General features: G+C 44.9%; 1 protein-coding gene across 1 annotated transcript in view; it reads right to left on the bottom strand.

Moving 5' to 3' along the window:
• The window catches only part of PLEKHG1 (pleckstrin homology and RhoGEF domain containing G1), a 179,519-nt gene extending 162,110 nt beyond the window's left edge, over positions 1–17,409 (bottom strand). The window contains exon 1 of the mRNA XM_030316589.1: positions 17,358–17,409. The gene's annotated coding sequence lies outside the window, so the exon portion shown is untranslated. The remainder of the gene's footprint in view (positions 1–17,357) is intronic.
• Between the last annotated feature and the right edge of the window lie 700 nt (positions 17,410–18,109).

The following is an 18,109-nucleotide window of genomic DNA, read 5'->3' as shown; positions in this document are numbered from 1 at the left end:
ATAAATATTAAAAAAAATTTTTTTTTTTTTTAAAAAGAAGTCTAGGGGAGTCTGGTGGCTCAGTCAGTTAAGCATCTGACTCTTGATCTGGGCACAGATCATGATCTCACAGTTCATGAGATCGAGCCCCATGTAAGGCTCTGTGCTGACGGTATGGAGCCTGCTTGGGATTCTCTCTCTCCCCTCTCTCTCTGCCTCTCCCCCACTTGCACTCACACACTCTCTCTCCAAAAATAAATAAATGAACATTAACAAATAAAGAAGTCATGTCTACAGCAATACAGTATTTTAAAAGGCTAGTGATGAAGTATTTAGGGATCTGAGAAACTTGAAATCTTAATAATTAGGTAAGCGAAGGTAATATAAGCCCAGCCTTAATATACGTTTAAATAGGCCCAATTTTCACATTGGAAGATTTGAATGGCTTGCATCCCCAGCTCCAGACTAATTTAGCAAATCAGTTTTTAAAAATCCACCTTTCTTATTGTTCATTAGTGTAAAATATGTGTGTATATATGTACATGTGCGTATACGTATAAATATATACACGACACGCACCGACCCATTGCGAAGAAAATAAAGAATCTTATAAATGCATTTGGTCTGATGGCAACCATGCCGAGCTGGAAGACAGGATTTCTTGATTCCAGTTCCGTCTCTGGCGCAAGCGTTCTGGGCACATTTGGGGGCATCACCACGTCTCTCTGGGCCCCGATTTTCTCATAAGTAACAGGACATATTTACAACTAAAATTAATACCCCGTGTGGCTGAAGCGAGCACAGAGATGGGCAGAGACACACAAGACTCACCGGTTATCTGGAAAGTACAATTCTGCTCCACGCAGAGAAGAAAGATGTTTCATGAATGGGGCAAGATGACAGACAGACTCAGGTTAGCAGAGGGGTACGGGCTGGGAAAGAAACCAGAGATACAGCTGGACAGAATCAGACCACAGATGCCCTTGAAGGGGGAGCCGGTAGTATATTGTGGGGACCCCGCTTGTTGAGAGGAAGGCCAAGTCTACACTGTTCCTCAACCCTCTTCTCTGGGCAACATTCCAATCTGAATATACGGGCTGGCTTCAGACGACCACAACTCCATCCAGCTGCTGAAAGGGGAACATCTGGCCCTTGTAACACCTTTTGTCCACATTGTATTTGTATAACTTGCTTCTTTTACCCAGAGAACTGCCAAGGTGAAGGAAGACGCAGAAGAGATCATACATCTCTGTTCAGTGTTTTGTTGTTGCTGTTGCCGTTGCTTTCCACAAGGAGTTTTTGCTCAAACAAGGGGCATTTCCAATGTGGAAAGAAGGGAAGGCAACACCAGATCATCCGTCAGGACACCGTTTCCACTTAAGAGGTGGAAGCGAGGCCCCATTAGAGCAGACAGGCGCACTGAGGCCGAGTTTGTTTGCTTGTTTGTGTAATGTCTTAAAACCTAAGCTCATTTATTTATTTTTGAGAGAGAGCGAGCCAGCTGGGGAGGGGCAGAGGGAGAGAGAGAATGCCAAGCAGGCTCCACATGGACAGTGCAGAGCCCCATGAGGGGCTCGAACTCACGAAACTATGAGATCGTGACCTGAGCTGAAGTCAAGAGTCGGACCCCTAACTGACTGAGCCACCCAGGCATCCTGAGGCTGAGTTTATAGATTACAAATTTCTTTGGTCTTAACTGGACTATTACCTGAGCTCCAGAGTGGGCCCCCCCCCCCCCCACCAATGCTACCTTCACCAACGTTCCTAGATTGACAAACCTTAAGGAATGAAGAAACAAAGGCCAGAAGCAGCTGGGGGGGGGGGGGCGCGGTTTACCATCTGTTTTATAGCTGAGAGAAACAGAGGCCTTTCCCTAGAGGTCTGTGCTGGTCCCTGTAAGGAATTGAGTAACACGATCCAGCAGGAAGAAAGCCCTGTGCCGAGCCTTGACATTAATTATTAAATTAAATCATTAAAGCTTTGACACAAACAGGAAAAAAAGTTTCATTTTCCCCACCAAAACTTTCTTTTCCAATGACATAACGTTGTTGGAGAAGGAGGACAACACAAGATAGTGGCACCAACGACTGCAGTAACTTGCAACCTACAAACAGATTGAGTTCTAAAGCACTCTGAGCCCAGACTTAACGTCTGGGGACTGGAACACATCTTCCTACAGACATGGTATTGGGATAAGGGATAAGGAGGTAATGAAATTGACTACGTTGGTCTATTTAACCCGGGCCCTAAGTAGCACATGGAACCTGCCTGTCTGGTCACAACCTACTTCTACCCAGCTGTCCAAGCCAGAAGCCTAGAAGCCACTCCCAGCAGCTCAGTTATTGGTCTACTGTCCTCAGGCGCCATGGGCCCTAAGGTCTACGTCCGAGTCCTAAAGATAGAGGAACGCAGAGCAGACGGTGTTTTCTAACAGAATAATTTTCACTTAAAATTCCATGAGACATTAGCGACGTCTCCAGCTCTGCAGAGAGTATAGTCTGACTCTGGCACATGCTCCAAAAACCAAGCACCAATTGGCCCAGGGTGGGTTCTGCGCATGAGTGATTCTGGATAGCATGGTAGGCTGGATGGCTGCCACCTTCCGGTCATGGAGACTCAGCAACTTAAGACCACAAGATGAAGACAACACCCCAGTTGTTCATAATCCGAGACATGGTCCCCTTTCTCCAAGGTGCCAAGAAATAACTTGAGGAACTTTCTAGAACAATGGACAGTCTGCAAAGGGATAAGAGCCAGGAGTTGACAGATTATATTCAGAACTAAGTTTTATTTAGAAAATAAAAATGCGACAAGTACAACAACCTCACTTCCGTGGGCACTGTAGATTGTTCACCCAACACCTATTCTCTACCTCTCCCTTCCCAACAAGCCCTTGTTGTGTTGAGGTGTCCACCTCTTCATCTCTTCTACTCACAGTCATGTGGTAAGGGTGGAGCTGATCCCATCCCCAACTGGATCCTGGTTAATCTAAGCCAATCAGTTCATGGCATTCTTGGTGCGGTTATTCCTCTCTGTGATGTAAGAGACCATTGGATTGGAAGAAGGGACTTGTATTCCATGGCTAGGGAGAGATCCCTCTCTTTCTCCTGGTGCAGATGGACAAAGGAATCTGTTAAACCGTTTGTGTCTGGCAGCCATTTTGTGATCGTTTAGGAGAATCCGCCAGAGAAAGAAGGCAAGAAAGATGGGGGCAAACTGAATTATCAGTGATGTTCCTAAGAGTCAATGAACCCTAAAGGACATATTCCTTCCACAGATTAGTAATTAATTTCCTTTTGTTTCAACAAATTTGAACTAGAGTCTTTCTTACAGTTGAAAACATTCTATCTGATAAAGTAAAAACCCAGGGCAGGGAAAAACCCAATGAAACTAGTAAAGCAGGGAAAGCAGAAGCCTTGGGGATGGGGTTGTGGGAGATAAAAAATGTAATAACTGTGCACGTGCTTTGAATGTTAGGAAAGAAAGCGCCTTACGTATCTCTGGCGTTTTCTTCCTGAACATACACTGATCTGCTAAAATAAAAATTCCTGAGAATATAAGTCTTCAATTTGCTATAAATCTAAAATACAAAATGCTTGCCCTTTTCTCTAAATGGTTCACTTGGGAAACACATTTTCCTGACTCAAGATACCATATTATTTAATGCATTTACTCAACAACTGCTCAGTATACAAGAGTGAGCAAAAGTAAATAATTGGCCTTTCAGGCTAAACCTGGTGGCGGGAGAGAGAATTAATCCTCTCTCTGCAATATAAATGCAAACACTTGATGTTTAAATTGGGACTCCCAAAGCCCGGATGATTTGTTTAATCGTAAGTCTGAATGAACTGCCGAGAAGTAGTTGGAAATAATTAGAAGAGAAAGTTTTCTTGGCTGTCTTTCAAGATGGTCAGAAGAACGATCATGGAGGAAGAAAAAGAAATTACAGTGTTCAATATCTCACAGGAGGTCAGCTGGTCATGTCAACGAACCTTCTCACCATCTGTTCTCTGTACTCTTAAGTGACCCCATGAGCATCATAATCATTTCATAAGTGTTTAAAGTTTCTCAGATAGGAAAGCTCATGTTCATTAAAAAAGCACATGGAAAACTTTGAAATTTTATTTTGTGTCTAAGAAATACATAGCTGGGACTGGTCTCTGGGTGCACAAGGTGGCAGGACAGTTCACTGAGTTCCAAAGGAAAGAAGCCTTATATCCCCCAAGAGAATCCAGGGTTTTCCTATTCTGTTCCCAGGCTCACTCAACTGTACATGTACAGGCAGAACCAATTTAAAAAGGGAGCATGTTCCAAAAGACTCCCGGTACATGGTTGTTTATTTCTACAGGAAAATGTGTTCCAGGTCCTAATGGTATATATGGTTCCCAGCCATATAAAAAGCCACATAAAAGCTTTTTAACACACAGTAATCCTCAAGGTGGGCTCCAGCTGTAGGTTATCAGTGTCTTTCTGGAACAACATGTCTCAGATGCCAGGGGGGTGGGTAACCCTAACTGGGAAGATGAGGAGTTGAAGGGAGGGAAAGGCAAAGACGTCCTTATCCTCTCCTTTTCTCCTTCAACCTCGTATTACCCACGACTAGCAAATGCTCACTGTGGGACACGCGGTCACAATGGGTATATTTCTCATTTCTCCTTTCGCGATATGTACATATCGTGCACATGTTGTTTGAGCCCCCATGAGGCTCGGTCACCATCCCCACCATCTCTTCATTCCCCCCTCGGCATATGAGGTGCTATTTTATTGCTTATCCCAATGCATCCCACCTAAGCCCTTGCTACAAAAGAAATGAGAACGCCTAGGTCTTAGAGTTTCCAAATTTTAACTGGGATAAGATGTAAAAGCATAAAACTTTAAAGTGTGATACACTGTGTTCCTATTATTGCCCTGATGTGTCCCTGAAGCTCCACGGTTTCATTCTTACACACGATTACTTATGTCGTTATGACTATAGTTTAATAGCTCGTGTGCGAATCTCTAAAGTCTGATATCAAGATGCATGACCTAATACAAGACGTGGGTGCCACATTCTCTAGTTGTGAGAAGTTCTCCAGGAGGTGAGGTTCGCCTACAAATACCAGACTTTCAATTGTTTGTGGGAACAGTGGGGAAAGAATGTAGGTAACAGGACCCCACCCTCCAAATGGCCCTAATGTAGGCACAAGATTGCATTTCGGGACCAGTATGGGTTCAGTAGGCTCTGTCTGCTTGAGGACTCCTCATGCGTGGTTTTATGTCTAATGAGGAAAAAATACACCCCAAAGTATTTTTCAAATGAACTGTTGGAAAATCACCCTGGCTTGAATCGAAGATGGCTTGCACATGACCTATGCTGTGTATATACCTAATTTTACTGCCCGAACCCTCATCAGTTCCCTGTCCTTTCCGACAGACCGCCAGTCACGAATGTTCAAGTGCTCTTGAGAAATTTTGGAGGGGTTTTTCGAGAGGGCATTTTGCGAAGAGAGAGATCTTGCTAGATCCCAGTGGTGGTGTGGGCAAGCCGGCCTTGGCCTCTACATCCTCTGAGGCTTTTTCCAGCTAGCATCGCCTCACAGGCAGACGTCGAGGCCGAGGGCACAGAGAAGGAGATTCACTCACCAAGCCGGGCATGTGATGGGATGACACGTCTCGACAGCTGGGGGAAGTGGCTTAACCCCTCACCCCCTTCCTCAGCTCCAAGAAAGCACAAGGCCATCTTCCCGGAATGAGGATTCCTTCTTCAAAGGATCACGCAGTTCAATTTTACAACTTTTTAGATCCAGCGGACCAAGGAGACTTCCTTTGCCCCAAGTAAATATTTCCACAAATAACTTCTTCTACGTAGGCCACAGATTGCTCAGATTGGTCATATATATTTTTTTGCTTAGAAACAGTCTTTGTGCAAGACTTCAGGATGAAACACACACCTTGCCTGCAAGTTGCTTCAAATGATGTTTCTTTCAACAATCCTTACATTGTCTAGAGAGGGGCTCCGATCCTCCAGTTAAAATGAGAGATAAAGTGTGGTTTTAAGACTCTGCTGAAGGGGCGCCTGGGTGGCGCAGTCGATTAAGCGTCCGACTTCAGCCAGGTCACTATCTCGCGGTCCGTGAGTTCGAGCCCCCCGTCAGGCTCTGGGCTGATAGCTCAGAGCCTGGAGCCTGTTTCCGATTCTGTGTCTCCCTCTCTCTGCCCCTCCCCCGTTCGTGCTCTGTCTCTCTCTGTCCCAAAAATAAATAAACATTGAAAAAAAAAATTTTTAAGACTCTGCTGTAAATAAAGAGTGGTTAAGTAAAGCTAAAAGGCCCATAACGAACCAAGCCACCAAGCCGTGCCTTCAGCTTAAAAGGGCCGCTACATTTTCATCTCTAAGACTTTTCCTCAGGCATAAAGAACAGTGTCGTCCTCTCCAGCAGACTCTCCTGAGGGAAAACCTGGTTGGGGGAGGGGAGAAAAAGTGATTGGACTGAAGAGGCAAAGAAGAAAAGTGGAGGGCTGCACGAGAAAAAAAAAAAAAAATTAAGCCTGGAAAATAACAGTTACGAGGAAAATCAGAATACTTCCTAATCTGGAGTTATCCCAAGAAAAACAAATGACCGCATATACATCCATGTTTTAAGGGTTTGATAGACAGTTTTAGGGGCACCTGGGTGGCTCAGTCTGTCGGGTGTCCGACTTCGGCTCAGGTCTGCTCTCACCATTTGTGGGTTCGAGCCCCGCATCGGGCTCTGTGCTGACAGCTCGGAGCCTGAAACCTGCTGCAGATTCTGTGTGTGTCTCTCTTTCTGTCCCTCCCTTGCTCGTTCTCTGTCTCTCTCTGTCTCTCAAAAACAAACATTAAAAAAATTTTTAAAAAGAAATATTGGATAATGAAATGTCTTGGAATTTTATTTTTTTTTTAAAAAAAATTTTTTTTTCAACGTTTATTTATTTTTGGGACAGAGAGAGACAGAGCATGTACGGGGGAGGGGCAGAGAGAGAGGGAGACACAGAATCGGAAACAGGCTCCAGGCTCTGAGCCATCAGCCCAGAGCCTGACGCGGGGCTCGAACTCACGGACGGCGAGATCGTGACCTGGCTGAAGTCGGACGCTTAACCGACTGCGCCACCCAGGCGCCCCAGTCTTGGAATTTTAAAATTTACTCTGCAATAGTCTTCACACTCAGAACTAGGGAGAAAGAAATTTGGGCTAATCATGTACGACAGAGGCACCTACCTGGGTGTAAATATCTCTATATTTCAAACCAATTCAGCGTATTGATTTCTTATGAATGAATGTGAAATTTCTTAATCACGTATCAAAAAAGTTTGTGAATAGTTATGTATCAGGCACCAGCCTAGATACGATGCGTAAGACCTAGTTCAGCCTTTGAATTACCTCAGTCCATTGGAGCAGGAATTAACAGCTCTCGAGAAGGCATCCCAAGACGCATTTTTAAGATGGCAAGGCAGCATCACATAATTAAAATTGCTAAATGCATTGTTCGCAGTCTAACTGATACCGCAGCTTTGAGGAGCAGGCAGATAAAATCAGTTCAGAGTAATTTAAACAGGAGGAGGAATTTGAACTGAGTTTAAAAGGAGAGATAAGGTCCCGATAATAGTGTTACTGCTACTACCCTCCAGCTCCGTTTGAGAGCCTGCCAGGGGCCAGGCTCTCACTACAGTTGGCACTGAACACGCACTCTCTAGACTCACAGTTAAACTGAAGTGAGTTTACGGCCGTGATTTCACAGATGAAATTGGCAAAACACTTGCCCGAGGTCCCAGGGAAGAGAGAAGGAGAGATACGCACCCAGGTCCCGCTGACCCCAGAGCCCCCTGTGTTTCTTGCAGACCAACTCCAAGGAATGGAGAGGGTTCTGAGTGGTACAAAACACAATTTTCTGGAAGAGTTGACTTAAAGATGACATGTTTAGAAAGGTCAGATTTTGCAGAGCAAGTAACACGTCATTGTGAATGTTAGACCAGACACCCGACATAATTAACCCAAGACGTTGGGCAGACCAGGCTGGTGGGCAGAAGCAGCAGGAGGTTTGCAAGTTCAGAAAAACGAGAGAAAGAGAATCTGATCCTTCCGCCCCAAGGTGGCAACACGGGCTCGCAGTATAGCCAGGCTGTGGGTGGCATTTCACATGTCACAGAAGCAAAGAAGATATTAGACTTGGGGTTGTACCCAGGTGTTTATACTTGTCCTATTTCAAAAATTGCTAATTTGGGGGTGCCTTCGTGGCTCAGTCGGTTAAGCGTCCGACTTTGGCTCAGGTCATGATCTCACGGTCCGTGAGTTCAAGCCCCGTGTCGGGCTCTGTGCTGACAGCTCAGAGCCTGGAGCCTGCTTCGGATTCTGTGTCTCCTTCTCTCTCTGCCCCTCCCCTGCTCATGCTCTGTCTCTGTCTGCCCATAATAAATAAACGTTAAAAAAAAATTTTTTTTTAATTACTAATTTTGTGACTTTTGGCAATGACTTAAATTTCTGAGAGTCTCAGTGTCCTAACATGGGAAGTTCAATTCATGATAATAACTGCACAAAGCTAAAAGAATTAAGTAAGAAAAAGTATAGACAGCTGACCCTTGAACAACGTGAGGGTCAGTGCCCTTAACCCGCCCCCGATGCAGCTGAAAATTGGTATGTAACTTTTGACTCCCCTCAAAACTTAGCTACCAGTAGCCTACTGTTGACCAGAAGACTTACTGATAACATAAGCAGTCGATTAACATATATTGTGTACATGTATTATATACTGTAGTCTTACAATAAAATCTTCTTCAGGCTCTTTAATGCGGTCGAATCGTGGGGGCATGGGTTCCAGGGTACATGAGTCGCCAAAAAAGCCCCCCCGCAAAAAGCGCACCCTCTTCTTACAATAAAGTAAGCTAGAGGAAAGAAAATCTTATTAAGGAAATCATAAGGCAAATACATTTACAGGGCTGTACTGTATTTAGTGAAAAAAATCCATGTGGACGTGGGCCCGTGCTGTTCAAACCTGTGTGGTTCAAGGGCTAAATGTAGTGCCCAGTGTGTGATAAATACTCAAGTGATCAGCGTTTCCCTTTATGAAGGGCCGTGGAAATGGAAAAGAAGGATGAAACAGATGGTGAGGAAAATTTAGTGAGATCTGGTGACAAATTAGGTATTGGGGGACGGGGAGGGGGCGGGGAGGAGGGAAAGAAATGTCAAACGTGCATTTAAAATGAGAAGCACGCGGGGCGCCTGGGTGGCTCAGTCGGTTGAGCGTCCGACTTCGGCTCAGGTCACGATCTCGAGGTCCTCGAGTTCGAGCCCCGCGTCAGGTTCTGGGCTGATGGCTCGGAGCCTGGAGCCTGCTTCCGATTCTGTGTCTCCCTCTCTCTCTGCCCCTCCCCCGTTCATGCTGTGTCTCTCTCTGTCTCAAAAATAAATAAACGTTAAAAAAAAAAAATTAAAAATAAAAATAAAAAAAAAAATGAGAAGCACGCACAAAAATATCTTCATCTCCTCAAATAGGATTTAGAAGTTAGTTGGAGGAATAAGTGACCTTGGAGGTGACTGGGAGCTCCCCAACTGGAAACACCCAGGAAAGAGAGTCAGTGCTGAGGCAGAGGGCTTAGAAATAAAAGGGAAAACAGAGAAACACGATTTGTCGGTCATCTGGCTAAGAGCCTGGTGGCTCCAATATTCCATCTACGAGGACCTGTGAAATTGGTCCACTGTTTTCCTCTGAATGACCACGCTTTAGAAATCAAAGGAATATATATGAAGTTACAACATTTTAAGAAGCCAGACTCCACTTTTTTTCTTTTTTTAAGACAAAGAATATTAAAAGAAAATACTCTACTTAATGCAGGACTTAAGATCAATTGCAACCCTGTGTCTTTCAATTTTGAAACACAATGATTGCTTTAATGCCCAACTTAACTTTAAAAAGTCTTTATCACGAATGTAATCTTCCTCCAGAACAGGCTTCCCTTATGGCCCAGAACAGCCATGACGGTGTCGGGCAATAAAACACACACTTCTAACAGCAGGCGGACCTTGGAAAATGCAATTGAAATCGAGATGCCCGGGGTCTGGAACGGGAAGAAAGGGGCCGAGGCAGAGGTGATGGTGAGAGCAGCATTACGCAGTCCGCATGAACGCAGGCCTTGATGACTGCCGGCCGTGGTGGATAATTCTGACTTCTTAAGCCTGGTGAGTCTGGTCCAGGGCTTCTACAAGTGTCTCAAATATTAAAACTAGTTGTCTGTTCCAGACACTGGATTCATTATCTACAGCTGTTGAAAGCAGATCTGGCACCACTGGGCGCATCTGGTTCTTCTGACATTTTAGGTGACAGCTTTTCCGTGCCCATTAGATGTTCCCCGGGTAAGCCCCTGGTGGGCCCATCCTAGGTAGATTTTCAGCTGCAGATGTTAAGAGCATGAAACCTCCGATAATCCTGTGTGACCCCGTCCTTCATGGGGATATGATACTCCATCTGGTTTCTAAAATACAACAATTACCTGCACCTCGCTGTATGATAAGTGAACAACTTGTGAACCTTAATGTATCTAAAGCATAGCTTTGAAACACAGAAAGGGGGGCGCCTGGGTGGCGCAGTCGGTTAAGCGTCCGACTTCAGCCAGGTCACGATCTCGCGGTCCGTGAGTTCGAGCCCCGCGTCGGGCTCTGGGCTGATGGCTCAGAGCCTGGAGCCTGTTTCCGATTCTGTGTCTCCCTCTCTCTCTGCCCCTCCCCCGTTCATGCTCTGTCTCTCTCTGTCCCAAAAATAAATAAACGTTGAAAAAAAAAAAATGAAACACAGAAAGGAAAAGCTGACAGAATTAAAAGGAAACACTGACAATTCACTAACACAGTGAGAGCTCTAAAACAGCCCTCTCAGAACATGACAGGGAAAAAAAGTGGGAAAAAAGTAAGGATACTGATGATGTGAATAACAATTAAACAGTTTTGACTTAACCGGTAACTTCATACTCAAGCAACAAAAAAGAAGCATCATTTTCAAAGACAGAGAACATACCAAAGTGAACAACTTAAAAAAAAATTTTTTTTTTTGTTTATTTATTTTTGAGAGAGACAGAGACATAATGCGAGTGGGTTAGGGGCAGAGAGAGAGGGAGACACAGAATCGGAAGCGGGCTCCAGGCTCTGAGCTGTCAGCACAGAGCCCGACGCGGGGCTTGAACTCATGAGCTGTGCGATCATGACCTGAGCCGAAGTCGGACGCTCAACTGACTGAGCCCCCCAGAAGTGAACAATTTATACGGGAAGTACATCTCTTCGGATCACATTTCTAAGCTCTTCGGTAAAATACATTTCTGATGCCACTCTTTATCACATACTGCTTCACAGAAAGGTTATTTGTTACTTGTGTCTTAGAACTTCTCCAAGGGCAGAAGCCTTTTCTTCTCGCCTTGGTACCCTTCACAATGCGGGGTGCTTTGTACTTCATATTTCATACAAAGTATGCCCTCACTTACGAAACGATCCTGAAACAGATCACCTTTAACAATGTATCAATTACGACTCGGGCTAAGGAATTTTACGCCACTTCCAGGAAATGTGTTCACACAAGGAGCCCATCGGAATCTATCACGTTATTAGACTGGACGTAGGGTAATAGTGAAAGATCTAAGGCACCCTTCTTCCACATTAGAATTTCAGATGACCGAACATCATCTTTGCCAATCCTTGAGCCAGTGGCTTAGCTAAATGCTTTCAAGGTGCTCCACAAGTTTCAGACACGGAACCTTCGGGTCGCTCTGAGGGGAACGCCGAAGGTGAGGGATCTCTAATGAGCAGACGCGAGGCCTGGCCCCGTTACCGGGTATGGAGATGGGGCGCCCCGAGCTGGCATGCAGGGCTTTGTGATCCAGAAGCGTCCGGTCTCCAAGCTCCTCCTACGGGGACGGGTCACCATTCTGGCTTCAGTTGTTTCTCTATTTCTTTCTACAAGCAATTTCTACGTTGGTGTTCCCACACTTGGCCTTGCGTCTGTATTCACCAACCTACCTTCCACAGAACAACACGGTTAACAGGTTAAAAAAAAAAAAACCCTATAAGGCCGGGCCAGGTGGAGGAGGTGGGGAGACGGTCCATGCTCAAGTTTGAGAAAGCCTGCCCACAGCACCTCCTTGAAGACATGGAACTTAGAGCAGCGTGGTAAAGGCTCTGTAGAAAGAGGAACTCATCAACCTTGCTCAAACCCCAGCTATTTCACCGTGAAGCCCCCCACCCCCTCCTTGTTTTTGACGGAAACCTATTGCCATAATTCCACAAAATTGAGGTCATACTGTCCTGAGAATCCCCTAATGTTCCATGCCAGGAACAGCAACCAGTTCCTCATTCCAAAGGTCATCCTTTCATGAGAAAACAAGGACTTTTTTTTTTTTTAAACTAATATTGTTTTTTTTTTCTCGAGAATAGCTGGGGACCCTGTCATACCTTTCCCTAATGACACAGATCTGCAGCGAGAAAGTCTTCCCCCTCCACTCTCTCCTCACCCCTTAATCTCTACCCCAGCTTAAGCTATGCAAACTTCCGGCGATACTTTCAAAAAAATATTTTGAAATTTTTGATCGTGGCAAAATACACATAACGTAAAATTTGCCATCTTAGCCATTTTTAAGTGTATAGTCCCATCGTGTGGGGCATATTTCACGTTGTCGGTGCAGCCGATCTCAACAACTCCTTAATAGGAGATACTTTTTTTTTTTTTTAATGTTTATCTTATTTTTGAGAGAGACAGAGTGTGAGCAGGGGAAGGGCAGAGGGAGAGGGAGACACAGAATCTGAAGCAGGCTCCAGGCTCCGAGCTGTCAGCACAGAGCCCGATGCGGGGCTCAAACCCATGAACCGCGAGATCGTGACCTGAGCCAAAATCAGGTCACAGACTGAGTCACCCAGGCGCCCCAATAGGAGATACTTTTTTTTTTTTTAACGTTTTTTTTTAAATTTATTTTTGAGACAGAGAGAGACAGAGCATGAATGGGGGAGGGGCAGAGAGAGAAGGAGACACAGAATCGGAAGCAGGCTCCAGGCTCTGAGCCATCAGCCCAGAGCCTGACGCGGGGCTCGAACTCACGGACCGTGAGATCGTGACCCGAGCTGAAGTCGGACGCTTAACCGACTGAGCCACCCGGGCGCCCCAGGAGATATTTTTAATGGAGGAGAGATGCCCAATGCTTGGGCAGAGTCAAATCTGTACATCTGAGTGCTGTAATTTTGTGCTATGTTTTTGTAACCACTACATTTAGCTATAACACCTTTAATCTTTGATGACACACTAAAAAAATCATTTTTATGACACCGCACGTCAAGAGATACCCAGGGGATTTTGCAGTGGACGAAGCAGAAGGAAAGCATCTCGATGACTTTTTAAAGATCCCATCCTGCGTGAAGCCCTGTCCTCCAGCACTGGGCCAAGAGTTCCGCTGGATGGTTATATGATTAGCAGTGTGTAGTTCAATACAAGTTATTTATTCGCAGTGCGAATCATTTACACTGCAGTCACTGGTGAGCCTTCTATTAGCTGCCATCCAACAAATCTATCAGCCTGAGTAACACTCTTACAGGGCCTTGGGAACACAGTGGCGAGGACACCCGCGGGACACGGAAGGACTAAACAGCTGATCCCTCCCCGAGCATGCCTGCACTGTACTGTTTGTAAGTCCTGGGGGTAATAAGCCTCAATATTCAATCCCGCAAAGCCCTCAGCTCCAGGACTGTACCCTTTGGACGTACCACAGAAGCAGCTGGTGACCTGGGTTCAATGCGTGTGCATCATGCACCTGCTCACGTAGGGCAGTAAGAGTCATCGTGTGGGGACGGGAGACATGAGGGATGTCTACCCTCCAGAGAAGAGCGCGACCCCCCTGCAGGCCCCTCAGGAGCCATCACGGCAGCGCTTAGTGATGGCAAATCTGGCACAGGAGACATACCACGTCTAGTCTTCAGGATCTTCGCTAGAAACCGCCCCACTATCCTGCACCCCCACTTGACCTCAGAAGGGGCTCGGAAACTGCTAGCACGAGCAGTAAAGGTCAGGACACTCAAGCACCCCGGCGCCTGGTGCAGGCGTTAGAATATTTAGTTGGCATCTTTCTGCTCTTTGGGCAGCTCCATACTGTGCACTCCTGACGGCAGCTCTGTCCCAACATACCTTCATCAGAGGGCGGGTGGGACCCTGGACAAGAACACAATGAGGATAAAATGCAGGGGCAAGTTTGTTCGGAAAAAAAAAAAATTACGGGGGCGCCTGGAAGGCTCAATCGGTTAAGCATCCGACTCTTGATTTCGATTCAGATCGTGATCTTGCAGTGCATGGGTTCAAGCCCCACATCAAGCTCTGTGCTGACGGCGTGGAAACTGCTTGCGATTCTCTCTCTCTGCACCTCCCCTGCTTGTTCTCTCTCTCTCTCTCTCTCTCAAAATAAATAAATAAACATTCAAATCTTTAAAAAAAAAAGAAAGAAAGAAAATGTACACGTGGGTGTGTGTAATGCATATATTTGGGGGGGCTGCTTTAAAATGTAGTCTTGGGGGCGCCTGGGTGGCGCAGTCGGTTAAGCGTCCGACTTCAGCCAGGTCACGATCTCGCGGTCCGTGAGTTCGAGCCCCGCGTCAGGCTCCGGGCTGATGGCTCGGAGCCTGGAGCCTGTTTCCGATTCTGTGTCTCCCTTTCTCTCTGCCCCTCCCCGTTCATGCTCTGTCTCTCTCTGTCCCAAAATAAATAAAAAACGTTGAAAAAAATTAAAAAAAATAAAATAAAATGTAGTCTTGAAGCTGAATCTCTCTCTTCCTCTTACACACACGCGCACACTCATGGCACGTGGACAGAAAAATAATGCATTCCAGTTCTCCTCGAGTCAACAAACCATGTGAAATAGGGCCACACTCCTCTGATTTTTCAGTAAACCAGGACCACCTAACCAAGTGCTATTAATTAAAGTCAGGTGATTCTGTTTACACCTCTAGATTTACGTTTCCAATAGCTGGGGCGAGGGGCACCTTTCTCTAGAATTCTCTTGCTTTCCTGACTTCATCTGATTAAGTGGTACCCCCCCTCTACACTGGCTTGCTGATGTAGAGAGGACAGCTCTTATGTAGTTGGCGGGTAACAGTCTGGTAGATGACAATTTTATATTAACGTGCAATGTCCATTTTTGTGTGTGCATGCCCGGATGCTTGCCGGTCTAAGGAGGAGAGGGCTAGCAGGCCGCTTACAAGCCAAAAGCAATTTCAGAATACGGTTTTTCTAAAGGAGGACGTTAGCCCATTCATTCTTTGGGCAAATATTTGAGCTTCTTTTTTACGTCTGGCTTTTTCTCGAACAAAATAGCAACGAACAAAAGAGACAAAGATCCTAGCTCTCAGGTAGTTTATCTTTGAGTGAGTTGCCTATTTTGAAAAAAAAAAACTTCTCCAGACATGCAATGCACTTAGTTTAAGATCAACAAGTGACTTTCAGGAGGTATTCTAGACACAATGTATATAGTCAGTACCGTTGAAGACTAGCAGAATTATTTTCTCTAAAACCAGATCCGGGCTTCAGACACAAACAAAACCAGATCCGCCACGGCCATTGAGAATGGTGTGCACCTGGTAACAGACATGAGCGGCTTCGGAAGGAGGAAAATTCTAGACTCCCGTGGCAGCAAGGAGGCCGGCTGAGCCACCGGGCTCGGGAACACACACCCCTTGGGCAAAACGCTTGTCCGACACAGACCACAGCTTCCGGAGTCAAGTCTTGCTTTCTCTTTCCTTATTTTTCTGTATCATATTATAAAGCTAACAGGGTATCGGTGGGTCTCTGGAGGGAAAAATATGGATTTTATTCCAGAGAAACAGCACCGACAGTCACAGCTCCTGAGCCTAACAACACGTTACTTTTCTCTGCAGCGAGAACCGTGTCCCTCGCTGATGAGCAGACGAGTCCGCGGACTCATTCACAGAGAAGACGATCATTTCTAAAACAGAAATAATTACTTCTCTCCCAAAAAAGAAAGAAAAATGCATTCGAGTGACGGGGTCTCACATATGCAGAGGGCGCCTGACCGTGACTCAGACTTCTGTGGGCACTCTGGCCCCTTCCTCCATAAGAAATGCCAAAAGTTACACTTTACAACTGCGTTGTTACAAAGAAAAAGTCATCCAGCCCAAGCTTCATTATCCTATATTCACCATTGCATTCACTTATCTCCTGCTTTGAAAAAGAAATTAAAATGAAAACATTTTCACGGGCCTTTAAAAGTATCAGGGATCCGGGCACCGTGCCTAAGAACTAAGTCAGCTCTGGACTACCGACTCTTGATTTTTAAACTCTTCAGCGTCCTACCGTAAGTTAGGCAAAGGAACTTCTGGGACTTTGTGGCCAGCAATGAAGATCGGCGGCAAGAAAACCATTGTTTTTACCAGTTAACAAAACACTGATGAATTCTGAACTCTGACACAGCAAAGTCATCTTGACTCCATTAAAATACCATTTGTCTTTGTAATCACTTTGAGTACTTCAAGAAGAATAATGCAGTGTATCAAATATTTATGATTCCAATAAAGCATTCTTATTTTGCTAGTTAAAGGCAACAAAACTCTAACCCAGGGCTGCATTTACGCTTTTAATTCTGTCTTTTATTTTACTGTTTGGTTAAAAAAAAAAAAAGAAAGAAAGAGGCCTGATGTAACACTGAAAGTCTAAACTGACGAGTTAAAAATGATAATGCAATGCTTAGCGCACTGAGTTTCTTCACCTATTCCTAGTGTTCTGGTAAGCCCTTGATATGTCATCGAGCAACATCAGCATTCCGGGTCCTGACATATAGCTTATCATGTGGGTAGAGAATGATCAAGTACTTACGAAACAAGCAGGGTAAAATAACTGTCTAGAACTGAAAAAAGAAAAAAAAAAAGGGCATACTCCTTCCTTCCTTCCCTTTTAGCATTCTTTGTGGTTTTTCAAATACTACCACCACAAAGGTAGATTGAGATTTAAAACCTTCCAGAAAAACCCAAAGTCAAAAGGACAAAGAGAGCTTTTCTAGCCCATAAAAGGCGTTTAAAATAACCTAAAAGGCCAACTCATTAACAGCTGAAGGCCAATGGGAAGAAGTGACTTCAAACTGAGTCACACAATAGTTACTCTCACGGACTCCATTCTTATTCTTCGTGTGTGTGTGTGTGTGTGTGTGTGTGTGTGTGTGTGTAAAGTATGTGTTTCCTTTCATATTTTATCCTGTGGTGACCATACTTGTTATTCTGGCTTACAAAATAGTTAAAAGCAAGAACAATTTTGCCTACAGCGTACTTATACAAAAGTACCTAACAAACCTAAATTATGAATATATTAATTTTGTAGCATGTTTCATACTCGAGTAGCAAAAAAAAGAAGATTGCTCACTTTTACAGGTGAAGCTTTTCCAGTGTCTGCACTCAGACTCCCAATAATTGTCTTCACCTGTAGAGGAGACACAAAAATGAACTTCTTTCTTATTGCTTTTCCAGAATTATCTTGGCAGAACATGGATGAAACAGCAGGGCTAATTCTAAGTGGCAGAAGGAACACGGGCGGCAAAAAGCCAGCATTTTCTGAGGAAAACGCCACATCTATGCTACTGGTCTATGCTAGACCTATCCCCGTAAGCATAACGATTTAATTAAAAAACAAAAACTTACAAGATATGGTATTAGGAAAGTTACTGATGTTCCATCCTTGATTTTCCCTTTCCCTTAAAGTACTCATAAAATTAAAGATGTGAACTTTAACTAGCACTAAAAACTAAGTTCAATGAGCTGCCTGAAGCCGGGAAGAATGTCCCCTTCCTGGAGGAGAGATGAAACCCTGAGGGGCAGGAGGAGAATGGATGGTTCTCCTCAGTCTCGGCCACAGTGTCCCTATCTCTGAAGTACAAGTTGTCCACAGGACGAACAACTTTCGAAGGCTGTGGCCACTCTATCCCTGAGTTCCTCTCCATGGCTATATCCCATAATTCCTCTCACTTTCCACCTCTGCAAAGTAGTTGGGATGGGGGTGGAAATTCACAGAGGTGATATTTACATCTGGTGAAATTTGGGGTGGGTTTTTTTCTGGTCACTATTTTTGAAAAGAAGGAACCACAGACATTTCTGTGTCTGTCGAGTTGTGTGTGTGTG

This window comes from Lynx canadensis, chromosome B2 (assembly GCF_007474595.2).
Source record: "Lynx canadensis isolate LIC74 chromosome B2, mLynCan4.pri.v2, whole genome shotgun sequence".
Classification (NCBI taxonomy): Eukaryota; Metazoa; Chordata; class Mammalia; order Carnivora; family Felidae; genus Lynx; species Lynx canadensis.
This window is presented reverse-complemented; position numbering and strand designations above follow the sequence as displayed.